The sequence below is a fragment of the Narcine bancroftii genome, chromosome 6 (assembly GCF_036971445.1).
Source record: "Narcine bancroftii isolate sNarBan1 chromosome 6, sNarBan1.hap1, whole genome shotgun sequence".
Classification (NCBI taxonomy): Eukaryota; Metazoa; Chordata; class Chondrichthyes; order Torpediniformes; family Narcinidae; genus Narcine; species Narcine bancroftii.
Window position 1 is genome coordinate 148,269,380 of NC_091474.1, and position 24,553 is coordinate 148,293,932.

Below are 24,553 nucleotides of genomic sequence, written 5' to 3' on the forward strand. Positions count from 1 at the left end.
TTGTTGAACAGCTGTCTTTCTACCACCTCTTTCAATGTGTACCATGCCTTGGTTGCTCATAAGTGTTTTCAGAAGGAAGTCATTGCCAGTTTTTGACATCCCCAAATGCAATGACCCAAGTATATTATCTAATTGAACACTGGTATCCAGGACCATCTCAGCCTGCAATGTTTCAACAAGATCAGAATCAGGATTTATTGTCATGAACAAGTCATAAAATTCAGTGTTTTGTGGCAGTATCATAGAACAAACATTCATATTATAACTATCTTACAACATTACTATAAATAAAAAAAAAATTAAAATAGTAGTGGGCGAAAAGTAAGTCAGTATCTCAGGAAACTGATGGCAGGGGAAGAAGCTGCCCTTGTGCCATTGAGTGCTCATCTTTAGGTTCCTGTACATTTTTTTTTGATGGTAGCAGAGTGAAGAGGGCATGGCCTGGGTGGTGGGGGGGGGGGGGTCTTTGAGGATAGAGGCTGTTTTTTTAAGACACCACCTCATGTAGATGTCCTCGATGGATGTGATGTTGCAGGCTGAATTAACAACCCTCTGGAATTTATTCCTGTCCTGAGAGTTGGCACCTCCATACAAGGCAGAATGCTCTCCACAATACACCTGAGGAAATTTAAAAGAGTTTTTGGTGACATATCAAATTTCCTCAGACAACTCACAAAGTGAGCATGGTGAGCATGCTTTGTGATTGCGCCAAAATGGAGGCTCAAGGACGCCCTCAAGGATACCCTCTCCACTACTGAGTCTTTGTGGGGGTGCCAGTTTTCTTTTTAAACTAAGTTCAATTGACAGTTTTCACCATGGGTCTGGAACACCTCTGTAGTTATCAGAATAACTAAAGCAATTAGTTATTTTCAGCAGAATGCTGCTGGGAATGAAGGCCTGAGGTATAGGGAGGAGGTTAGATAGGTTTAGTTTTTATCCTCTACACTGAAGAAGGCTGACGATGACGTGTTAGAGGTTTATAAAATCATGAGGGTCATGGGTAAAACAAATGCTCAGGGGAGATAATTCTAGAACTAAAGGACATTGATTTAAGATGAGAGGGTAGAGATTTAAGAGGGACCTGTGAGACGACTTTTTTACTGAGACAGTAGTCCTTATCTGGAACAAGCTACTGAAGCAGGTACAATTACAATGTTCAAAGGACTTTTGGACAGATGTACAGATAAGTAAGGCTCAGAACGATATGGACCAAATGAAGGTGAATGAGACTAACCCAGAATGCCAGTTTGGTCAGCATGGATGAGTTGGGCCAAAGGGCATGTTCTATGCTGTATGACTCGATAACTTTGTGGTGCTTGTTGAAATTTGGTGTTCTTCCAAAAACAGGTCATTTTGAATTTACATCAGCAGGCATTGGCTAAAAAAGAGGAAGGAAATCTTTAATCCTTTTTTGAGAAAAAGCTCCCAAGGCTGGTGGGGAGATTTAAAGGTATATTTTACAGAGTCTGGTGCTATTAGTGTGATTGTAATTAGTCACAGCTCAGAATCAGTTGTTGCCAGCAAAGTCCATTCCCTTGCTTTAGATTCTATCACTGTAAATCATGCAGGTTAAAATGAATAGGTGATATTTTAAAGGCAAAAAAACTATGAAGGATGTTTCTTTCATTAGGTTAATTATAAAATTAAGGGTTATGGGGGAAAATAAAGTGGATAACTGGAGCTGAGTGCACAGCCAGATCAACCATGATCTTGTACAACAGAGGAGCAGACTCAAAGGGCCAAATGCCCTTCTCCTGCTCCTAGTTCTTGGGTGATGCTGTTATTACAAAAGACAGCATTTATTTCCCATACCCCAAACTGAGGAGGCAGTTAAGAGTCAAGTGCATTGATGGATTTAAAGTCACAGAAACCCCAAACAAGAAGTGTATTTTCTTCCCTGAAGGGCAATGTTCAATATTTTAAAATCAATAATCTCATGATTTCATTGTCACCATCAATGAGACTAGTCCTTTTTTGAACTCCAGATTAATATAATTACTTGAATTTTTTATTTTTATTCATTCCAGGTATGTGGGCTTTACAGGCTGCGCCAGCATTTAATTGCATGACCTTAATTGCCCTTCATTTGGTGGAGGCAAGCTGCCTTCTTGACTTGCTGCAGACCTTGATTTGTGGGTGTGCCCACAAAGTTGTTAGGGAGGGAGTTCCAGGATTTTTACACAGCGATGATGCGTTTCCATTTCAGGATGACCTGGAGGGCAACTTCCATAGGGTGGCGTTCCCATGCTTTCACCCCTCTTGTCCTTGTAGTTGGTAGAGGTTGAGGGTTTGGAAGATGCTTTGTTTCACCACTGAAAACTGAAATGGAAACCTTGAGAGAAGTAGTAAAGACATAGTGAGCAGAAGTAACAAAGAACCTTTTTTTTGAAAAAAAGGGCTAAGTTTCAATAATTTTAATTGCATATTGGAATATAAGAATCCTATCTTGGCCAATGTAAGTTCTTCATGCAGCAATGTATTAAGGCTGTATTAAGATAAAGTTTAAGATAGTGAATCATCAATGAGGTCTGCAATCCCCTGAGTTCCCAACAGTTTAAGAGCAGGTCACTTAGCTGCCCAGCTCAATCATCAAGCAGCTACAGGAAGGAGTAAAGACCTGTACCACAAAAAGGCCACAAATATAATCCTTGGAGTGTGTTAAATTAGCAAATCCAACCAGGTCAACATGTATTGTGATATAATTAGCTTGGTAAATTCTCTGATTTCAAATGTTCCAATTTCTCCTCAATATTCAGAGATTCTTGATGACGTTGCATGACAATTTGATTAGATTGATTTAGTTTAAGTTAAAAAGTTAAGATTATTTGTCAGAAGATAGCAAGTGCAGTGAGAAGGGTTGTTCTGCAAACGGACTAACAGGTTATCTCCAATATTCCTACAGCCATGTAAATAGCACACTTTACTGAGTATAGGATTCCAGTGAAAGGAAGATCAATGAGCATCAAGCAAGGGCTGCATAATATCACTGTTGTGGGGTTCATTCGGAAACCTGGTTGCTGTGGGATGGAAACTGTCTTTCTTACGACGTGCTTTCACATTCTTAAGCCTTCTCCTCGATGGGAGGAGGGAGAAGTGAATGTGTTTCGTGTGCAATGGGCGTTTTACATGTAGATGAAGTCCACAGAGAGGAGGAAAGTTTGCATGATACTCTGAGCTGCATTCACTACCATATAGCACAGAAAACAGGCCATTCTGAACCATCATTCTGCTAGTTCCACTGACCTGCACCCATTCCATGACCCTCCAGACTTCTCACATCCATGTATCTATCTAATTTATTCTTAAAATTTAAGAGTGAGCCCACATTTAGCACATTAGATGGCAGCTCATTCCACACTCCCACCACTCTCAGAGTGAAGTTCCCTCTAATATTTCCCCTAAACCTTCCCCTTTTCATCCTAAAGCCATGTCCTCTTGTATTTATCTCTCCCAATCTCAGTGGAAAGAGCCTACTCGCATTTACTCTATCTATTCCCCTCATAATTTTGTAAACCTCTAGCAAATCTCCCCCTATTCTTCTACGCTCTAAGGAATAAAGTCCTAACCTGTTTAACCTTTCCCTGTAACTCAACTCCCGAAGACCCGGCAAAATCCTAGTAAATCTTCTCTGCACACTTTTGATCTTACTGATATCTTTGCTGTAGTTTGGGGACCAGAACTGCACACAACACTCCAACTTTGACCTCACCAATGTCTTATACAACCTCACCATAACATCCCAACTCCTGTACTCAATACTTTGATTTATGAAGGTCAAGATGCCAAAAGCTTTATTTACAACCCTGCCTACATGTGATGCAATTTCAGGGAATTATGTAACTGTATTCCTAGATCCCTTTGTTCCTCCGCAATCCTCAGTGTCCTACCATTTGCTATGTATGTCCCACCTTGGTTTGTCCTTCCAAAATGCAACACCTCACACTTGCCTGCATTAAATTCCATCTGCCATTTTCAGCCCATTTTTTCAGCTGGTCCAGATCCCTCTGCAAGCTTTGAAACCCTTCCTCACTGTTCACAACACCTCCAATCTTAGTGTCATCAGCAAACTTGCTGATCCAGTTTCCCACATTATCATCCAGATCATTGATATAGTCAACAAACAACAATGGGCCCAGCACCAATCCACTAATTATAGGCTTCCAGTCTACCTTCTGCAGCTTCTTCAGATCTTCAGCAGGACAGCTTCCATATCACACTGTATATTTTTGATTCTGCACCTACAGAAGAGGATAGGAGACTCATTACAAACTTTTATAGTCTTATTAGAAGATAGAGGCATGGATTTATTATACTTGCATAAGCAATGGCTATTACACATGAAGAACTATCATGTAGACAAACCATTGGTGATGATTGGCTTCCACATAACTGAACCATATTGTGCATTTCCTTAGCTAATAATCCAAATGTCAGCCACGATGTGCACTGATCTTCACATTGAGGATTCCGATTGAAAAAACAAAGTTAGAAAGTTATTGCATTGACTTCAAAGAAAAGGAGGAAGCAGGTGAGAAATCATTTAAGTTCCCAGAGGGTGATTAAGGACAAAAGAGAGAATTTCATCATTTCAAATAATCACAAAAGCAGAAGCTGATTTGTCGAAATAACATTAAATGTGAACATTTCCTTTTCCTATGTAAAGCATTTATACAGAGGTTGATACAGGTAATGGTGGATTCCGCAGAAATGGAGGATTATGGGCATAATCCAAAAAAGAAATTTACCACATAATGTTTGGGCATGTAACACTTTGCATTTCAGATCCTCACTGAGTAATCATACTTAAAACTCAGTGCAGGCAAAGCAATCGCTTATGGATGTCATCAATGTAGATGTTAATAAATAGAGTATGTCATTTAAAAGCTTCTTCAGCTGATGTATTATCCTTCTCTGTAAATGCTTTTGATTAAAAGTTTGCTGATGTAATGGAGAACTTTACTGGTTTCCCAGTGTGGCCTGAACTGGGAGTTTCCCAATGTTTATAACTCACATACTCAAGCCGTTTGAATAGACTGCACTGTGACCAGAACGAACTAGAGGCAGCATTAAAAATGGAGTTCCTAACAACAATTAAATGATGAGCTAGTGCAATATCTAAAGTTGTTGGGTTTAATTATAACCTCTTCTGAATTCTCTTGGGAAACCATCCCATTAATGTTTTTATGAAATAATTTCTGAAATTTACAGCATGAGCTATATATTTTGATATGTTACTTAAATTTCCTTGAGTTTGGAAGTGATGTATCATTGTGTTCCAAAGTTATTGTGCCAAAAAAAATAACAAAATGCCACAGTCATAACAATGTGAATGGTGGGAAAGAGCAGGTGGAGGCAGCATGCTCACTTCTCTAATGTCTAATATTTGATGTGTGGCATCACTTCCACCCTGTACCACCATTGTGTTCAACAACCTTCTACCCCCAGCTTATTCCAGTTCAGAGCATCAAAATGTTCCACTCTTTGCACATCATGTATTTCTCAAAATGATCCAATGTGAATGTTTCAAAACACAAGCTTCATATTGTGTTTCTATGTCATCTTCTTGTCCGATAGCATCCTGCATCAAAAGCTCCCCTTTGTACTATCAGATGTATTTATATGAAAGCTCAATTGCATAATGCTGTACTTTTGTAGTGTTACACAACTGAGGACTGAAATATGATAGCAACCACTCCATGTCATTTTACATTCCACTGGAAACTTGGCCAGGTCTCTCCCAGGCATCAGTTAGTTTGCACCCTGATGCACATCAGGGAGCGTGGAATGAACATTATTCCCCCTGCATTCCTCCATTTGGAATTGTGTATTGGACTGTGGACCAATCTGCACTTAGAAATATCCTCCACGCCCCCCCCCCCCCCCCCACCATTATCTCCACCCTAATGTGTGTTGTGGTCTCTGAATGAGGATTCAATTTCATTGCCACCCACTCCCATGTAACCTTCTGAGTTCAGAAGGTGACTCCACCCCCATTACTCCACTCCCTTCCATCCACCCCCAGCCTTTCAATTCTAACACCTCAGTCACAGCACAAGCCCAATTAGATGAGTAACCTCCCAAGCCCAGTTAATATACAAAGCTAGTAGAGGGAAGGCAAAATGGGCAGCAGCCTCCCCAACACCCCCCCCCCCCCATGGTGCAGCTTTTTCTGATTCGATCAAGCAACCGCACACAATGAATTTTGTTTTGAAGATAAAATGCAAATAAAATGCCGCCATCTTACTATTTTTTTGTGGCAATTATGCTGGAAGGAATTTATTCAGGTGACTAGAAAACCTCCTGTTCTTGTTTATTGGCACCTTAGAATTATTAGCATGGACCTCGATCAACTGGGACATGAGCTTGATTTAAAGGTTGAGAGTCTAATGAGTTTCTGGAATGCTAATCAGTATATAGGCCTCTAGCCATGTTGTAATTTAAAAATAACAACTTAAGACCCATGACTATATCAACTCCAACTTGGTTTGTCGATGTACAATGGTGGGTGGCACAGTTAGTGTAGTGGTTAGCACGACGCTGTTACAGTGACAGTGACCGGGTTTTGAATCTGGCGCTGTCTGAGGAGTTTGCACATTCTCCCCATATATGCCTGCCTCACTTTCCTTTTCTGGCTGTTTTCAACCCGTGTTGCTGTATTTTGCTGCAAACAAAGCTCTCCTTTGTGAAACCTACATTGATCTTCTCAGCCTTTTATTAGTGTCTTCAGGGTAACACATTCTGTTCCAAGATTTATTGATTCTTAATTGGCCAAAATTGTCCGATGGCTATCAAATAGGATAGGAGGCCTTACATTCACATTAAGAAATTAATTTTAATAAAGTCAAAAAGTTTTAATTTAAAAAGAAGTATATTCAATACTCTCTTCTGTAGAATGGATCTCCTACTCCAACCCTACCTGAGTAAGTGTGACAGTCTCACAAACTCATGGAAAAGATTTCAGAGACAGAATGTTGGATTCAAACATGCTGTCATTCCTTTCTCTCTCACTATTTGCTAATAGCAAGGGATGAGTTTCAAGGAATACTTGTTTATTGCTTCGAAGGCTCGAAAGATAAATAAATACGACTTTGCCAGTCTGCCTGTTTTTCATGAACTAAGAAGGAAATAGTCTCATTTAATATAGCAAACCAAAACATAAAATGCTGAAAATACTCAGCAGGTCAGTCAGCGTCCCATGGATAGAGGAATGGTGCTAATGTTGCAGACTTGATAAAACAAGTTTTAAACTTGAAATAAAGATTTAAACTCTGCTCAGAACTTTGTGGTTTAAAATGGGTGTTAGCTCAAAGTGAGATCTTTAGTTCTGATGAAGAATCTTTAGCCTGACACATTAATTTTGTTCTCCCCTTCACTGACCAGCTGGTTGCTTCCATATTTTCTGTTTATGTTTCAGAATTCCAGCATTTGTAATTTATTTTTTGAGTCTTGTTTGCTGTCAGCTGATGTTGTAGAGGCCTGGATAGGATTTGTACATATTTAGGACCAACACCTTTGCATCAAGCATGACAAGGTAGCTCTGCTCAAGATGTGAATAATAATCCAACCATGTTGGTATATTTCCAAGTTATAATATGAAGTTCCATTTCCTAGAATGATGAAGAAATGTTTTGTATTCCACATCTAAAGCCCCAGGTATCGAAATACACTCACTCTTTTACAAATGAAATAACTCCCATGTTTTTATAAGGCAGGTGTAGGTCTGCCATTTATTTGCCAAATATTCTCCTTCCACTGTGTGTGTGTGTGTGTGTGTGTGTGTGTGTGTGTGTGTGTGTGTGTGTGTGTGTGTGTGTGTGTGTGTGTGTGTGTGTGTGTGTGTGTGTGTGTGTGTGTGTGTGTGTGTACATTTCATATAACTTCTACTCACAAGGTAAGAGTATCGAATTAAAATAGCAGTAGCAAAAGAAGGGAATGCAAAACCTTTCTGCAGACTTGTAAATGATAGACAGATAGAGAGGGAACAGGGGTGATCAGAGACCAACATAGTTGTCAAAGAGGCAGATGGCAAAGCTGAAATACTTTATAATGTCTTTACAAAGGATGAGGTACTGTCATTATCTCTCCACCACATCTGGTATCACCATTCACCAACCATCACCAACCCCTGTCCTCCACATACAATGATATATGGGCAATCTTTCTTCTTCCTTTTCAGTGCTAATGCAGGGTTCGATCTGAAAGATCGACTTTTACCTTTTGCCTCCACAGATGCCGATTGATCCATTGAGCTGTTCCAGCTTTCTGGTTTAGCTCTAGATCTCAGCATCTGTGTTCCCGCTTGTTTTCATCGTCCTGTTAGTATCTTACCATTGGGGAGCACAGTTAGTGTAGCGGTTACCGCAATGTTGTTACAGCGCCAGCAACTGAAGTTTGAATCTGGCCCGGTGTCTGTAACGTTTGTACATTCTCCCCATGTAAATTGTTAATGAGGAAGTACTAGAAAAGTTAAATTATATAGTGCATAGAGATTTATTTACTGCAGATAAACCTTACTTACAATGTTTTCAGGACTTGAAACTGAGAGAGCAATTCTACACTTAGAGGACCTGGAGTAGTTGACAGGGTGTACTATTGAAAATTTGCTTGAAAACTCCCTCAAAGGCATTAATTAAATATATTTTTTTCATTTGTATTTCATGTGAACCATCTATTCAGCCTAGTAATTCTTGCTTCTCTTATTCTTATGTACACTAAGTTGACATTATGTTCTTTCTGATCAACTTGATCAGAGGCAGAGTTAAGAATAAGTTTATCACTGAGCGGTTTTTGTGGAACCTCTATGGTTATTGCAGATGTAAGTATAAGTTTGCATTTGAGAACTGTGTGCGCATTTTGGCATTTTAATCATAATCATAATCATAACAATTACAGCACGGAAACAGGCCATTAGGCCCTTCTAGTCCGCACCGAACCAAACACCCCTTTCTAATCCCACCTCCCTGCACAATGCCCATAACCCTCCATCTTCCTCTCATCCATATACCTGTCCAACCTTTTCTTAAATAATACAATTGACTCCGCCGCCACTATTTCTCCCGGAAGATCATTCCACACAGCTACCACTCTCTGAGTAAAGAAGTTCCCCCTCATGTTACCTCTAAACCTCTGCCCCTTAATTCTTAACTCATGTCCTCTTGTTTTAATCTTTCCTCCTCTTAACGGAAATAGTCTATCCACATCCACTCTGTCTATCCCTTTCATAATCTTAAATACTTCTATCAAATCCCCTCTCAACCTTCTACGCTCCAAAGAATAAAGACCCAATCTGTCCAATCTCTCCCCATACTCCAGATGCTTAAACCCAGGCAACATTCTGGTAAACCTTCTCTGCACTCTCTCCACTCTGTTTATATCCTTCCTATAATTAGGCGACCAGAACTGCACACAGAACTCCAAATTAGGCCGCACCAACGTCTTATACAATCTCAACATCACCTCCCAACTCCTATATTCCATGCAATGATTGATAAAGGCCAGCATACTAAAAGCCTTCTTCACCACCCTATTCACGTGAGTTTCTACCTTCAGGGAACGATGCACCGTCACTCCTAAATCTTTCTGCTCTTCTGTATTCCTCAATGCTCTCCCATTTACCACATATGTCCTATTCTGATTCTTCTTACCAAAATGAAGCACCTCACACTTATCAGCATTAAATTCCATCTGCCATTTTTCAGCCCACTTTTCTAAGCAGCCCAAATCCCTCTGCAATCCTAGAAAACCTTCTTCATTATCCACTATTCCACCTATCTTAGTATCGTCTGCATATTTACTAATCCAATTCACCACCCCATCATCTAGATCATTAATGTATATAACGAACAACAATGGGCCCAATACAGATCCTTGAGGCACACCACTGGTCACCGGCCTCCAACCTGACAGACAATTATCCACTACCACTCTCTGGCCTCTCCCTTTCAGCCAATGTTCAATCCATTTGACTATCTCAAAATTTATACCTAAAGACTGCACCTTCCTAACTAACCTTCCATGTGGTACCTTATCGAAGGCCTTACTGAAATCCATATAGACAACATCCACTGCGTTACCCTCATCCACATTCCTAGTCACCTCTTCAAAAAATTCAATCAGATTGGTCAAACATGACCTTCCTCCCACAAATCCATGTTGAGTGCTCCTGATCAGACCCTGTCTATCCAGATGTTTATAAGTACTATCTCTAAGAATTTTCTCCATTAATTTACCTACCACAGACGTCAAACTTACAGGCCGATAGTTGCCAGGCTTCCTCCTTGAACCCTTTTTAAATAACGGAACCACATGCGCAATGCGCCAATCCTCCGGCACTATCCCCATATCTAATGACATTCGAAAAATTACCGCCAGAGCCTCTGCTATTTCCTCCTTCACTTCTCTCAATGTCCTGGGGAAGATCCCGTCTGGTCCCGGAGACTTATCCACCTTTATATTTTTCAAAAGCCTTAAAACTACACCTTTTGTAATCTCTATATTCCCCATATTTACCCAATTTGCTTTTTTTATCCCACATCTCCCAATATCCTTCTCCTTAGTGAATACCGAAGAAAAGAAACTGTTCAATATCTCCCCCATTTCTCTAGGTTCCACACACAGTTTTCCACTCTGATTTTCTAAGGGACCAATTTTGTCTCTAGCTTTCCTCTTACCATTAACATATTTGTAGAACTCTTTTGGATTAGTTTTCACCCTGCTTGCCATAGTTTTCTCGTACCTTCTTTTAGCTTTCCTAATTCCTCTCTTAAGATTCCTCTTACATTCAATGTATCTTTCAACCATCTCCTTAACTCCATGCTTCTTATATCTAATGTACGCCTCCCTTTTTCTTCGAACCAAGTTTCCAATATTCCTTGAAAACCACGGCTCTCTCAAACCTTTTGCCCCTCCTTTTAACCTAACAGGAACATAAAGCTTTTGCACTCTCAAAATCTGATCTTTAAAAGACTTCCATCTCTCTACTACATCCTGCCCATAAAACAAATTGTCCCAATGCACACCCTGCAAGTCCTTTCGCATCTCCTCAAATCTAGCTTTTCCCCAATCAAAAACCTCAATCCTTGGCCCTGATTTCTCTCTTTCCATAATGACATTGAAGCTGATGGCATTATGATCACTGGACCCGAAGTGCTCGCCAACACTAACCTCCGTCACTTGACCCATCCCATTTGCCAACAGTAGATCTAACACTGCTCCTTCTCTGGTCGGCACCTCTACATATTGTTGTAAAAAACTATCTTGCACACATTTCACAAACTCTAACCCATCCATTCCTTTCACAGAATGTGTTTCCCAATCTATATGTGGAAAATTAAAATCTCCCATAATTACAACCCTGTGCTTATCACAAATATCTACTATCTCCCTACAGATTTGCTCCTCTAGGCCTCGGTCCCCTCCGGGTGGTCTATAATACACCCCTACAAGTGTAACCTCTCCTTTCCTACTCCTCAGTTCCACCCAAATAGCCTCCGTGGATGTGCCCTCTAATCTATCCTTCCTAGGCACCGCTGTAATATTTTCCCTGACAAGCAATGCAACCATGCATTTTGTTGTACCAGATTGTTGAGCCATTAGTTATTGGTTTCAATAAAGAATATTCTGTTGCCAGCTTTGTCTCTGCTTATTTGCTTATAGAAATAACACAGAGAAGAGTCTACAAGCATTGCCAAGGGGTGGAGTTTGTGATGTTGTTGGCGGAGGCTTGAAAGGAGAGTAAATCATCGCAAAGGATAGAACATAATTCTCTAAGGAGAGCTTTGATAATGGTGGGCATATAGGTGATGGTGGAGAACTGTGCTCACATAAGCATTTGGCCATTTATTACATTAATTCATCTACAAGGGATCTACTTCAGGGATTTTCAGACATTACAAAAAGGAAAGATAAATGATTGTGGCAAGTTAAAACAAAAAAGCCTGTACCTTTTCTAATGCAATTCCCATCTTTGCATTTTGAGCAAAAACAGTTGCAAACTGGAGAGGTAATGAGCAGACCTCAACCATTCAATATGGTCCTGGTTGATCTAAGTAAAACACGAAAGTCTACAGATGCTGTGATTATCGTAAAAACACAGAAATGCTAGAAGAACTCAGCAGCTCTCACAACGTCCATAGCGATAAAGATATATTACTGGCATTTCGGGCCTTGAATATATCTTTACTTCCTATGGACAGTGCAAAACCTGCTGAGTTTTTCCAGCATTTTTGTGTTTTTGCAATAGCTCCACATTGCTAACTGTTCCCTCAATCTCTTTACTCCCCTATGCAATTTTTAATGTATCCAATATCTCACCATCTACAACTCTCTAGGGTAGAGCATTTCAAACATTCACAAGCATCTGAGAGAAGAAATTCCCCCTTATTTCCATCTTAAATTGGGGAACTCTATTTTACAACTGTGTCCTGATTTTTTATATATATAGGGAGAGCGCAAATGCAGTCCCCCACTACCACAAATGTTGCAGTAGAGTATCCTTCATTTGGGGATATCAGAAGCATTAGCACACCCATTGTGCAATGGGATAGCCTCTTCCTGGGAGATCAGCCATCCATATGGCCTAGTTTTAAGTTTCCCCATCAGAGGTTCTCTCCTGTCAAGCCACCTCAACATCTTATATATTTCAATAATACCATCTTCCATTCTTCTAAAGTCCAATGATTATATAGGTTCAAGATGCTCAATCATTCCCTTTCAGCTAACCCTTCCATTCCAGAACATTGGTTAGACCACAGTTGCCACAAAGTACAAACTACAATAAGGACCCGAGAAAATGATCGGGCTAAAGAAATTGCCAGGAAGATGAAATTTCAGATTTTCCAAGATCAGGCATTGTGGGATTGCTTTGCCTTTGGTTTAGCCCTTGATGAAATTTTGGCAAGATATTTACACTAAAAAAATATTTAAGAGGATAGGTCGAAGTGACATGTAATAGAGATGCTGCGTTAAAATTTGAGCCATTTTTGGTCAGGCTTCAATTCAAGGTGCACGTAAAGGACAAGCTCACAGGAGTGGTATTAGTCATGTGGTCTTCTTTGCGGCCACTTATTCAAAAACTTTAAATTGGTTTGACAGAAAGCCAGTAGATCACCTGGTGGCAAAAAGGCAGGATTATTTGCATGAGATGTTATGAAAGCACCCAGTTTCAAATATCTGTTCAAGATGGGCTGATGTCACAAGGTAAGGCATATTGTACATGAGAACAATCCCTAAAGTGAAGAAGGCCATCCTGTGTTGCTCAGAACCAAGAGGCAAGAATATAGAATACCCGTACACACAATAGAATGAGATCATGAGGATCTAGAACAGGATTGCAGAATAGCATATTTTACCCACCCAAAAAAAGTGATATGGACAGTACATTTTAGACCATCTTGTGGATTGAGAAACCAACTAAAATATTCACATTGTTCATGCTACGCATACGTCTGTCAGCAAGGATGTATCTGAAATGTACCAGCTATCTTTTGTTGAGACAGAGCAAAATCATGTTGTTCCAATGAATTGGCTGGATCAACTCTTTTTTCAAAAGCCACTCACACTGGTCCCATTCAGACAGAATCCACCAGGAAATCTTCAGTCAGCAGGCACTGACAATCAAGGGTGAATGACTACAGTTCACATGCGAGAACTAGAAAAAAAATACCACTTCTGAATTTGGGACATATGATGCCATTTAAAGTTTAGAAAGATGAGGCAGTGCGGATTCTGAGGAAGAATTCAGGGTTCACAAGATCCTTGTTTAAATAATTACTGAGTTATCTGAAGCAATTTGTAAAACATTAACCCATTGCATAGTTTTGAACGTTAAATAAAAATGGTTTTTATGTTTTTTTTATTTTTAAAAGGAAGCACAATTATGTACAGGTACTCCCCGACTTGCAACCTATATGACTTACGTCCATCCGTACATATGACCGAAAATATTTTAAAAAATAAAGGAAAAATATAAAATTACACAGATTACATTGTATTTGGCAAACTATAGCAGCTATACAGGGCATGTAAGAGCCAAAATATGCGTACTTACGTTGTTAGTCGGCATCCCGGGGTCTGTAGGCTGGGCATGACCATTTTGATTCCTGTGCACTTGCAGAATCAAGATGACCGCACCAGTCTATGGACCTGGGATGCCAACTAACAAGGTAAACATGGACCAGAATGTGGAAAGATTCGCCAAAGTTAATCGACAAATTCAGGAAGTTTTAATTTGTTATCGTTAAATCTACTATGAAATAATGATTTGATTAAAAAGTTTGCTTTAAGACTTCAGTACTCCACATGTGGGTAAAATTCTGACTTATGTCCATTTCAAGATATGACTGATCCTTTGGTCCCAATTATGGTCGTAAGTTGGGGAGTACCTGTATATTGGTGTCAACTGCCTTAACAACTGGGAGTGCAACATAGTAGAACTTTAATACATTGTTATACAAGACACTGCTGTTAAAATTCTGAGTTATTATACAGAATAAAAGATCTTCTGCTGATAGCTCCATGGAATCACAAAACAATTAAAGCACTGGATGAGGCCATTCAACCAATAGTGTCCATACTAGCTTTTTGTAAGAGCAGTCCAGTTGTTTCTACCCACTGTCCTCTCCCAATTCCCCTACAAATCCTTTCCTTCCATAAACAGGTACTTATCCTGTATAAACATGACAAATACTATTTCTGCACAGCTTACTCCGGCAGTGAGTTCCAGACCATAATTAATTTGTGTGTTTAAAAAAAAAATCCTCATATCAATTTTTGTTCTTTTGCCATTAACCTCCATTATAGGTCCCTTATTTCTAGGCCCTGCTATCAATGGGAATAGTTTTTCTTCATCTATGTTGGTAATAGCCTTTGCATTGAATAGCCCAGTTGAATCTACTTTAATTTTTAGTTTCAGATCAGCACTCACATCAGTTGGCTATTTTTAGGGATCAAGCGTTGGTCCATAGGATAACCATAGATTTATCCACTGGTTACAGAATCAACACAGCAAGAGCTTTGTACATTTTATCATTGGTTAATATAGACTAAACTCATATTATTTAGTTCTTTGTTTATTTTATTTAAAAAAATTTAACTCAGTGGATTTCATCCTTTTTTTTCCACTCACATACCACTATGCCATAGGGATTGCTTCAGGCGGTATGTGGGTGGAAAGAAGAAGTTTGAAAACCACTGTTTTAATCGTACCTAATTGACTCGTTATGTGCATGGTTTCATAACTCCAAAGGAAATGGGCCAATGACAATTTTTCTCAAGCAAAATATTTCAGTAACAATTGGGTCTAGAGCAGTGATTCTCGACCTTCCCTTCCCGCTCACATACCATCTTAAGCAGTCCCTTACTAATCACAGAACACCGATGGCATAGAGATTACTTAAAGTGGTATGTGAGAGGAAAGGAAAAAGAGAACCACTGATTTAACTCAATGACTTATATTTGTACTGTACAAACCATTTATCCTCCATATAATGTACCTTTTTCATGGCAATTCATTTTAAAGATTTTTAAATTAATATTTTATTTAAATTTTTAATCATACATGCATTCAAATATATTTTAAAATACAGATTTAATTATGTACTTAGTATCAAATACATGATGTTAATACCCCAACACCCCCCACCCCCCACCCCATACAGTTGCAAAAAAAGATAAAAGAAAGAAAAGAAAGTATAGAATTAAGATTAAAAAAAGAGGGAAAGAAGGAGAATGAGAATGAGAATGCTGAAAGTGTTAAGTCCCATCTGGTCTAAAATTCATATGTATTTCATCGTTAATGTGGTTCCAAGCAGGTTTTAAAGGATAAAAATAACTTTTTCAAATCTAAAAAATTAAAAGTTTAATCCTATTTTTTGTAAATAGGGGCACCAAAATTTTAATAATATATCATATTTTTTACTTAAATTACATATAATTTTCTCAAGGGGAACACAACTGTGCATTTCTGCATTCCATTGTTCCAAACTCAGGTGTGAATCAGATTTCCAAGCAACAGGAATACATTTTATGACTATTGCTAATACAATTTTAACAAATTCTATCTGGTATTTAGTTAATTTCAATTTAGGTCTTATCCCTACAATATTACTAATAAAAATAATTTTGGATTTTGTGGAAATTGGACTCCTGTAATTTGTTCTAAAAATGTCCTAATTCCAACCTAAAAGGTCTTACTTTATCATAAGATCATGTTGAATGTAAAAAAAGTTCCCACCTCTTCGCCACATCTAAAATACTGATCTGATAAATCCAATTTCAATGTATTTAATTTTTGTGGCGTGAGGTATAACTGATGTAAAAAATATATTGGACCAGTCTATAATCTTACTTATTGTATTAGTCAGACAATCTCGATATAAATCAGCCTAATTCTTTTCATCTATTATCGCATTTAAGTCTGACTTCCATCCTTGTCTAGATTTATGAATCCCCAGTTTAGGGTAAAGTAAATGATAGATTTCTGAAAATAGATTTCTTTGTATTTCCCTTTCTTATTAAAATCTCTATATTACTACACGTATTATTTCACTTTAATATGCTCTGATTTCAAATAGCAAAATATTGTATTATTAAGAATACCATATTTATTCATAAGTTCTTCAAATGACATCAATTGCCCTTGTTCATAAGTCTTCAATATATCTGCTCCCTTTATGAGACCAAATTTCATAAATTTGATTATCTAATATACAAGGTATATGTCTGTTATGAATCAAAGGAGTGTTAAGAGATAAAGTTACTCTTTATTCCAATTTATATTATGCCAAATTTTAATCAAATGTTTCAATAGAGGAGTTTCTCTTTCAGCAGCATTAATTTCTCATCCCATTATGTTTAAAGGCTTCTGATATTCTCCTTTCTATTTATCTCATTTTATTTTTACCCAAGCAGATTTTCCCCCCTCTTTCAGAGGTAAGAAACTTCATTTAGGCTGCTCTATAGTAATTTTTGAAGTTAGAGAGCTGTAAACCTTCTATTTCATATTTCCACAGTAACTTTTCTATAGAGACTCTGGACATTTTACCATTCCATTAAAAAAAATTCTAATAGATTTATTTAATACTTGAAAAATCTTTTGAGGTATTAATGTAAGTAATGATTGAACAAAGATTCTGTATTAATTTTTAAACAATTAATTCTTCCTACTAATGTTATAGGCAATATTGTCCACCTATTTAAACCCTCTTCAACTTTTTAAAATAATGGCAAATAATTCCAATTTATATTTTAAAGAACTTTGAGGGGGAGACAACTCACTTCTGTTTTTTGAAAGCTGGTATACTTATCTTTCATGCCCCAGATTGCCTCCAGGCTCTCATTGAACATCCCACCTTGAAATGTTTTACCTTTGAGTTGTCACTGGAACTACATTATGAGCAACTGTGGCAGTGAACAAACCCACGATGCCCTCAACTTAATGTCTGGTGGTCAGTCAGCCTGTCTGATTTGCCTTGACGTTCGTCCATGCTTTGATTATATGACTCACTCAAGCATCCTGTTTGTTTATCAGGTTGAACTGGATAGTGATGTGAAAATATGTTATCCATGTTGTTAAACTAATCTGTATCAGTTTCCATGTCCATTTTTTTAAGTGAATTTGATCTTCATAAATAGGAAATATTTTTACAAGTAGAGGTCATAAAATTAGTTTTCAGAATTATTTTTAAGAAGCAGTGTTTGACTCGTACTTTTTTTATTCTCATCAGTTTACTCCTGCTTCTATCTAATTTTGATCATCTAGAAATAGAATTGAGTAAAATCTGATTTTTAGAGTGCAATGGAGATAATTTCTGGATGAAAGCAATTGAAGAAGTGAACTGAGACATTGGAGAATCATTCCCCTTTACACATTTAATCTTTCCCCTGGTCTTATCAGCAGTTGTGCAAAGTCCATTTCAATCTTTACCAACATAAAATTGAGCAAAAAAAATCTCCACACTACCACCATGATTAAAGAATTTCTTTTGAACTAGGAGCTCATCTTGCCGATTTGTTTTCTTGGTATTTAAAGGAGTACTTAAATCATGAGACAACCTGGCTGTGGGCCTTCAGAATTGACTTGGACTGCGCAGACACCTACTTAAGTCTACAGACTGTACTACACTTTCTTCAGAGTTACATGCCTCAGTTGTGTCACCACTTGGAACTCTTGTGATCGGTTATTCATTATCTGGATCTTTTATGCATCATCTCATCTCCTATTGCTCATTATAAATGAATTGTGCTGGTATTAACGATTGTTGTATGGGGAAGGTTGATTTGAATGGAGTTTTCTACTTTACTGCCTCTTTAAGGAAGGCCCTTAGATCTTATGTGGCCAATCCTTGCTTCTTCTGCTGGGCTGGAGAATGATACTATGAATGCCAAACAAGAATATGTCTCTTGTCCCTGTTGTCCTTTAGACTCTACCTTTTGGTTCTCGGCTATCTTCCTTATACAGTTGACTGGAAAATGCAACATGAAGCACAAGGCAATGAGGTGGCTTGAGAGGGATGTTCCTGTATAATGCAGACAGCACCTCCAGTAATGAACTACAGCCAGCACCATCACTACTGATGCATGATGGTTGACGTTCTATGCATACACTACCCAGTACATGATTCTCTCAGAATTAAACACTGGAATAATCATACTTTGCAGCCTGTATACATAGTTTTATTAATGCTTTCATTAACTATGGACATCATTGACAAAGCCAACATTTTTGTCCATCTGTAATTGCCACACACTGAAGTGGCAATTGGTAGAGAATTACATAGTGGGTGTACAGTATGTCAGGCAGTTAGTGAAATAGATATTTTTTAGAATTCAGGGGTTTAATGGCTATCAATACCCAGTTGCTTTGTTTTTTTTAAATTTAATTACACAAATTCAAATTCTCCAGCTCCACGGTGGAGTTGGAACTTGTGTAATTGCAACAGAGGTCCAGAACCCTAGTGCTCATCCAACAACTTAACGACTGCACTACTGCAATGTTTGCTTCATATATAGTCAGTTCTGATCTATCTGGTCAGGTCCCCTGATGTCAGAAGAGTTCCTTTAAATTGCAAACAAAATATCCACAAGCTAGCGCAATGTGCCTCAAGTTCTTCAAGTTCTGCTGACAGTATTCCTCATTAATGAGACACATGGGAGATTGCAGATGTTGGAATCTGGAGCAAAAAACAATCGGCTGGAGGAACTCCAGGTCAAACAGCATCAGTGGAGAAAAAATAATGGTTTTAGTCAAAACCCTTCATGCAGACTCAAGTCTCAAGTCTTGATGAAGAGTTCTGGCCTGTAATGTTAACCATTCTTTTTCTCCCACTGATACTGCTCAAACCTCTGAGTTCCTCCAGCAGATGTATTTAGTTATTGATGATCGCATTCCACTTTATGTTCATATGCACAAAATTGGTCTTACATGAATAATAATGTCATCTGGCATCAATGTTAGGAAATCAGAAGTGTTTGTGTGACATAAACGTTTAGAGTACTGGAACTAATCAGCTTGTCAGGGAGCAGCTATGGAGAGAGAATGCATATTTATATTTCAGTTCTCTTTCATCTGTGACAGCTCATGGACCTGAAACATTAAATCTGTTTCTGTCTCTCCAGATGCAGCTAGGCTTGCTGGTCATATCCAGTATTTCATACTTTTATTTTAAGTTTCTAATGTCCACAGATGTTTTTACAACAATCTGGCAAAGTCATGGCCACTGAGAAGAGATTACATTTTCTTTTAAATCCAGATTTGTTTAATTCCTTAAATTTAGATTCCCGGCTACCAACATGAGATTGTTGTACAAACCTGAATAATTAAGGGAAATGTCCAATTTAATTTAGAGTCAGGGTGCTATTTCATTTCCAGTAAAATCTCCTCTGGGCAAAGTCGAAGCTAGAGCAACCCTCTCCAAAATAAATGGATGCGATACAATCCAGCTTCTAGGCTTTTATAATTTCAGAGTCCAACATTATTTAATGGAACAAACAATAGATTTGACAGCATTTGCTGATTGGCTGATGGACAATATTGTGCCAACTCCCAAATGAAATGGTGACTGTTTGTGGAGAGTTAAATGGAAGGAGAAGATGCTAAATTAAAAGTCAGTAGGCCAATCAAGAATGATCCCAACTTATATTAATAACACCAAAAATCTCCCATCCTTCTACTTTCCTCCCCCTTCTCCCTACACTCCCTCCCATTTCGCAAGATATAATACTCACTGATGCTGGCTACCCTTCACATAAATGGACTGATGATTTAGGTTAGATTTCAGATTTCAGTTTCTATTTTGGGAGCAAAACTTCAGCTCTTATTCTTGGACACTACATGGGATGGTATTTTAAAATTGATAAATTTCTCTTCTTTGTGTGCCTGTCATTCACTTTTACAATTTAAGATAGTAAATCAAGCTTATTTTTCTAAATTGGCTAATGTTATCCTATTATTTCTTCGAATTGTGACAGATGTAGGACTGTGGAAGGTACTTTGTTACCTATTTTTTGGTCTTGTTCCTTCCTTTCCAAATTTTGGGAAGATATCTTTCGCACCGTATCTTTAGTTCTTAATGTAAAGTTTATACCTAATCCTTTAATGCTTTTTTTTTTGAGTAATTAAGGTAACTGATTTGAAATTAACTATGTCTCAATCCCATGTTTCTTTTGCTTCCCTTATTGCTAGATGGTCAATGTTGATGAGATGGAAAGATGCTGTCCCTCCTACTCACACTCAATGGTTATCTGACATGATTGCATGCTTAACTTTAGAAAGAATCAGATGCTCTTCAAATGTAATGGATTTGAAATTTTTAAGTTTGTGGGGTCTTTTTATCAATTTTTTTTCATAATTTATAAGATCAGTTAGATCCTGCTTTATGAATTTATGTTTTATTATGGTAGTGGATTTGAATGTATCGAACCAATAACTTCAGAAGGGAAGGGGATAGAATTTGTAGTGTAGTATAGTACTAACTTTAAAAAAAATCTTTTTCAATTAGCCATATATTATTACTGTTTAAAGGATTACTTGATTATTTTTTCCTCTTTTTTCTGTTTGACTGCTGTGATATCTAGGTCATATGTAATAGTTTTCCTATATTAGACTTTCCTTGTATTTTTCCTATTTCATATTACTTTTGATTTATGGCTTCTACTTATGTATTATTGAAAGATTCAATAAAAATATTGAAAAGGATTTCAGATTATAGATGTATTGTCAGAGTACACACATCACATACAACCCTGAGATTCTTTTTCCTGCGGGTGAGACTGCATTACCACTTATGGGTAGTGCAAAGAAAAAACGTACACAATGTACTTATGTAAACAAATAAAAAATTGCAAAAAGAAAACAAATGTAAACAAGCTGACTGTGCAATAAAGAGAGAATTTTTAAAAAAATCAATGAAGTGTGCAAATAAGAGTCCTTGAACGAGTCTCATTGAGGAGTCTGATGGTGGAGGGGTACCAGCTGTTCTTGAACCTGGTGGTGTGAGCCTTGTGGCACCTACACCTCTACCTGATGGCAGCAGCAAGAACAGAGCATGTGCTGGATGGTCTGTATCATCGATGATTGCTGCTGCCCTCCGACAGCAGCAGTTCCTGTAGATGTTGTTGATATTGAGGAGGGTTTTGCCTGTGATGTCCTGGGCTGTGTCCACTATTTCTGTAGGGTTTATGTTCAGGTGTATTGGTGTCCACATACCAGACCATAATGCAGCCGGTCAGCACATTTTCCACCAAATGTCTGTAGAAATTTACCAGGGTTTCTGGTGTCATACAAAATCTCTGCAAACTCCTGAGATAGTGACTCTGAGATAGTGACTTCCAAGAACTTATTTGCTTACCCTCTCCACCTCAGATCCCCCAATGATCCCTTCCTGAAGTCAACAATCAGCTCTTTAGTTTTGGTGACATTGAGTGCCATGTTGTTGTTAGTCACCATTCAGCCAAATTTTAAATTTCCCTCATGTACGCTGACTCATCCCCATCCTTTATACAACCCACTACTGTGGTATTTGTACATGGTGTTATTGTCATACTAAGCCACACAGTCGTAGATGTAAAGTGAGTAGACCAGGGGGCTAAGAACATAGTCCAATGGTGCTCCGGTACTGATGGAGATTGTGGAGGAGATTTTCTTACCAATCCTCACTGATTATGGTCTGGAGGTGAGGAAATCCATGATCAAATTACACAGTTGGGTGTTGAGTCCCAGGTCTTGGAGTTTGCTGATCAGTTTTGAGGGGATTCTGGTGTTAAATGCCAACCTATAGTCAATAAAGAGTATCCTGATGAATACATGTTTGCTTTTCAGGTGTTCCAGGGCTTTGTATAGATCCAATGAGGTGACATCCGCTGTAGACCTGTTACTACAAAAGGCGAATTGGAATGTACCCATATCAGACAGGAGCTGACATGCTTCAACACCAGCCATTCTAGACGCTTCATTACTGTTGAGGTAAGTACTTCTGGTCAATAGTCATTTAGGCAGTTTACTACTTTCTTCTTGGGCACCAGTACGATTAATGCCTGTTTGAAACAAGAAGGTACCATGACCTGCATGAATGAGATATTGAAGATATCCATGAATATATTGGTAGGTTGTGTCACATTTGTGGCCCGAAATGTGAAGTTAATAAAACATCAAACACAAGTTTTATCAGGTAAACTTCTCAGAGTCTTTATTTTCCAGTTTCCTTTGTTCTCCTGCTTGTGCTCTTATCTCTCTCTCTCATACCACGTGACTTCCGGTACATCTCATACATATTCATTATCATGACATCCCTCCTTTAATCAGAAATAAACTTTACCTTCACTTACCAATATCCCTCGGAAACCTACAAACATCGTAACTAATGGTAATACTATAACTCAACTACATAAAATTTACTTCCTACAGCACTCATACATGCACTTTATGATATAAGATTAAATACCGTCCCAAAGTTCTTATTAAAACTATGGCACAAAGTCTTCGTATCGTTTGGGTGCTTTCCGGTTTCGTTTCGGCCTGCCTGCAATATTGTCGTCGCTTCTCGGTTGTTCACTCTCGGTGTCGGAAATACTGCTTGCCACGGCTTCGGGTGTTTCTGGCGCTCTAGTCACTTCATCAGGAGTGCTGGTAACTGCCTCTGGAACATCATCAGGTCTCTCAGTTTCAGCATCTCGTATTGGCCTTTCAACCTCTTCGCTCGATGTATCTCTGGACTGGTACCTTTTTACACCTGATACATTTCTCTTATACAGGACTCCAGTCGGAGACTTGACTGTCACCATACTGCCACTTCTGGATACGACAGTATAGGGTTGATGGTAATAAGGTGTGTCTAGCTTACCACCAGTTTCATGCCTCACTAGAACATTATCTCCTGGCATGATGTCTGAGTACTTGGCTCCATGTTTCGAATCTGTGTACAGCTTTGCTGCACCTTTCTTTTCAGCATCGTGGTCCCTCATTTCCTGGTCGTCTCGGATTTCCTTTATTTCTGGCATTTTTGTGCGGATTTTTCTCCCAAAAAATGCTTCTGCAGGACTTTTTCGAGTGGTTGCATGAGGCGTTGCTCGATAGACAGCCACATAAGATAGCAATGCTTCTCGCCAATTTTGTCCTTCTGCGTGTGCAATCCTCATTCGTTTTTCAATGGATTGATTTTGTCCCTCTACTTCTCCATTGGCTTGTGGCCATTTCGGAGTTACTTTATGATGGTGGATACCTGTGGTCCTCATGTATTCCGCAAATGTCTCTGAAATGAATTGTGGACCATTGTCAGAGTATAATGTAACAGGTAATCCATATCTTGCGAATATCTCTGCTAACGCTTGTATTGTTTTTTCAGTGGTTGTGGACTTCAACACCACGTACTCATAATATCTGCTGTAGTAATCTATCACTACCATAATTGATTCACCCGTCGGTAAAGGTCCAAGAAAATCAACAGCTACGTCGATCCATGGTCCTGTCGGGAGTTGCGTACTCCGGATCGGTAATGGCGGATTACTCCTACTTGTGATTTGACATCCGTGACAAGTTTTAACAAATTTCTCTGTGTCCTTATCACAACCTGGCCACCATACCTTGGTCGTGAGGTTTTGCTTGGTACCAACAATACCTAGGTGTCCTTCATGCGCTAAGGATACAATCTTCGGTCTCAATCTTTGCGGTATCATCAATCTGCAACCTCTTAATACACACTGTCCGATGCAACAAAGTTCGTCTCTAATGGGAATGTAAGCCTTGTGAGTACACTTGTCCCATTGTCCACACTGTATGCATTCTCTTACTTCCATGAGTTCTGGATCACGTTCGGATTCTCTCTCGACTTCCTTCGTAGTCACAGCTTTCGGTGTCGACTGAATAGCTACGAAGCATACAAAGCTCTCTGTTTCTGTTCCCAATTCTGACTTGGATTGTGGACCACCATCCTTCACCAATCTGGACAGCGGATCTGCAATGTTTGTTTTCCCTGCAATGTGGATTACTTTATATTTGTAGGGTTGTAGTCTGAGTACCCATCTCTCTATTCTGGCACATGGTTTGGATCTAGGTGCATAG

General features: G+C 38.6%; 1 long non-coding RNA gene across 1 annotated transcript in view; it reads right to left on the reverse strand.

Moving 5' to 3' along the window:
• Positions 1-205: 205 nt before the first annotated feature.
• Positions 206-24,553, reverse strand: part of LOC138737623 (uncharacterized) — a 126,954-nt gene continuing 102,606 nt past the window's right edge. The window contains exons 3-4 of the long non-coding RNA XR_011341076.1: positions 4,170-4,238; positions 206-2,332 (exon numbers count right to left, since the gene is read on the reverse strand). This is a non-coding gene — a long non-coding RNA (uncharacterized lncRNA). The remainder of the gene's footprint in view (positions 2,333-4,169; positions 4,239-24,553) is intronic.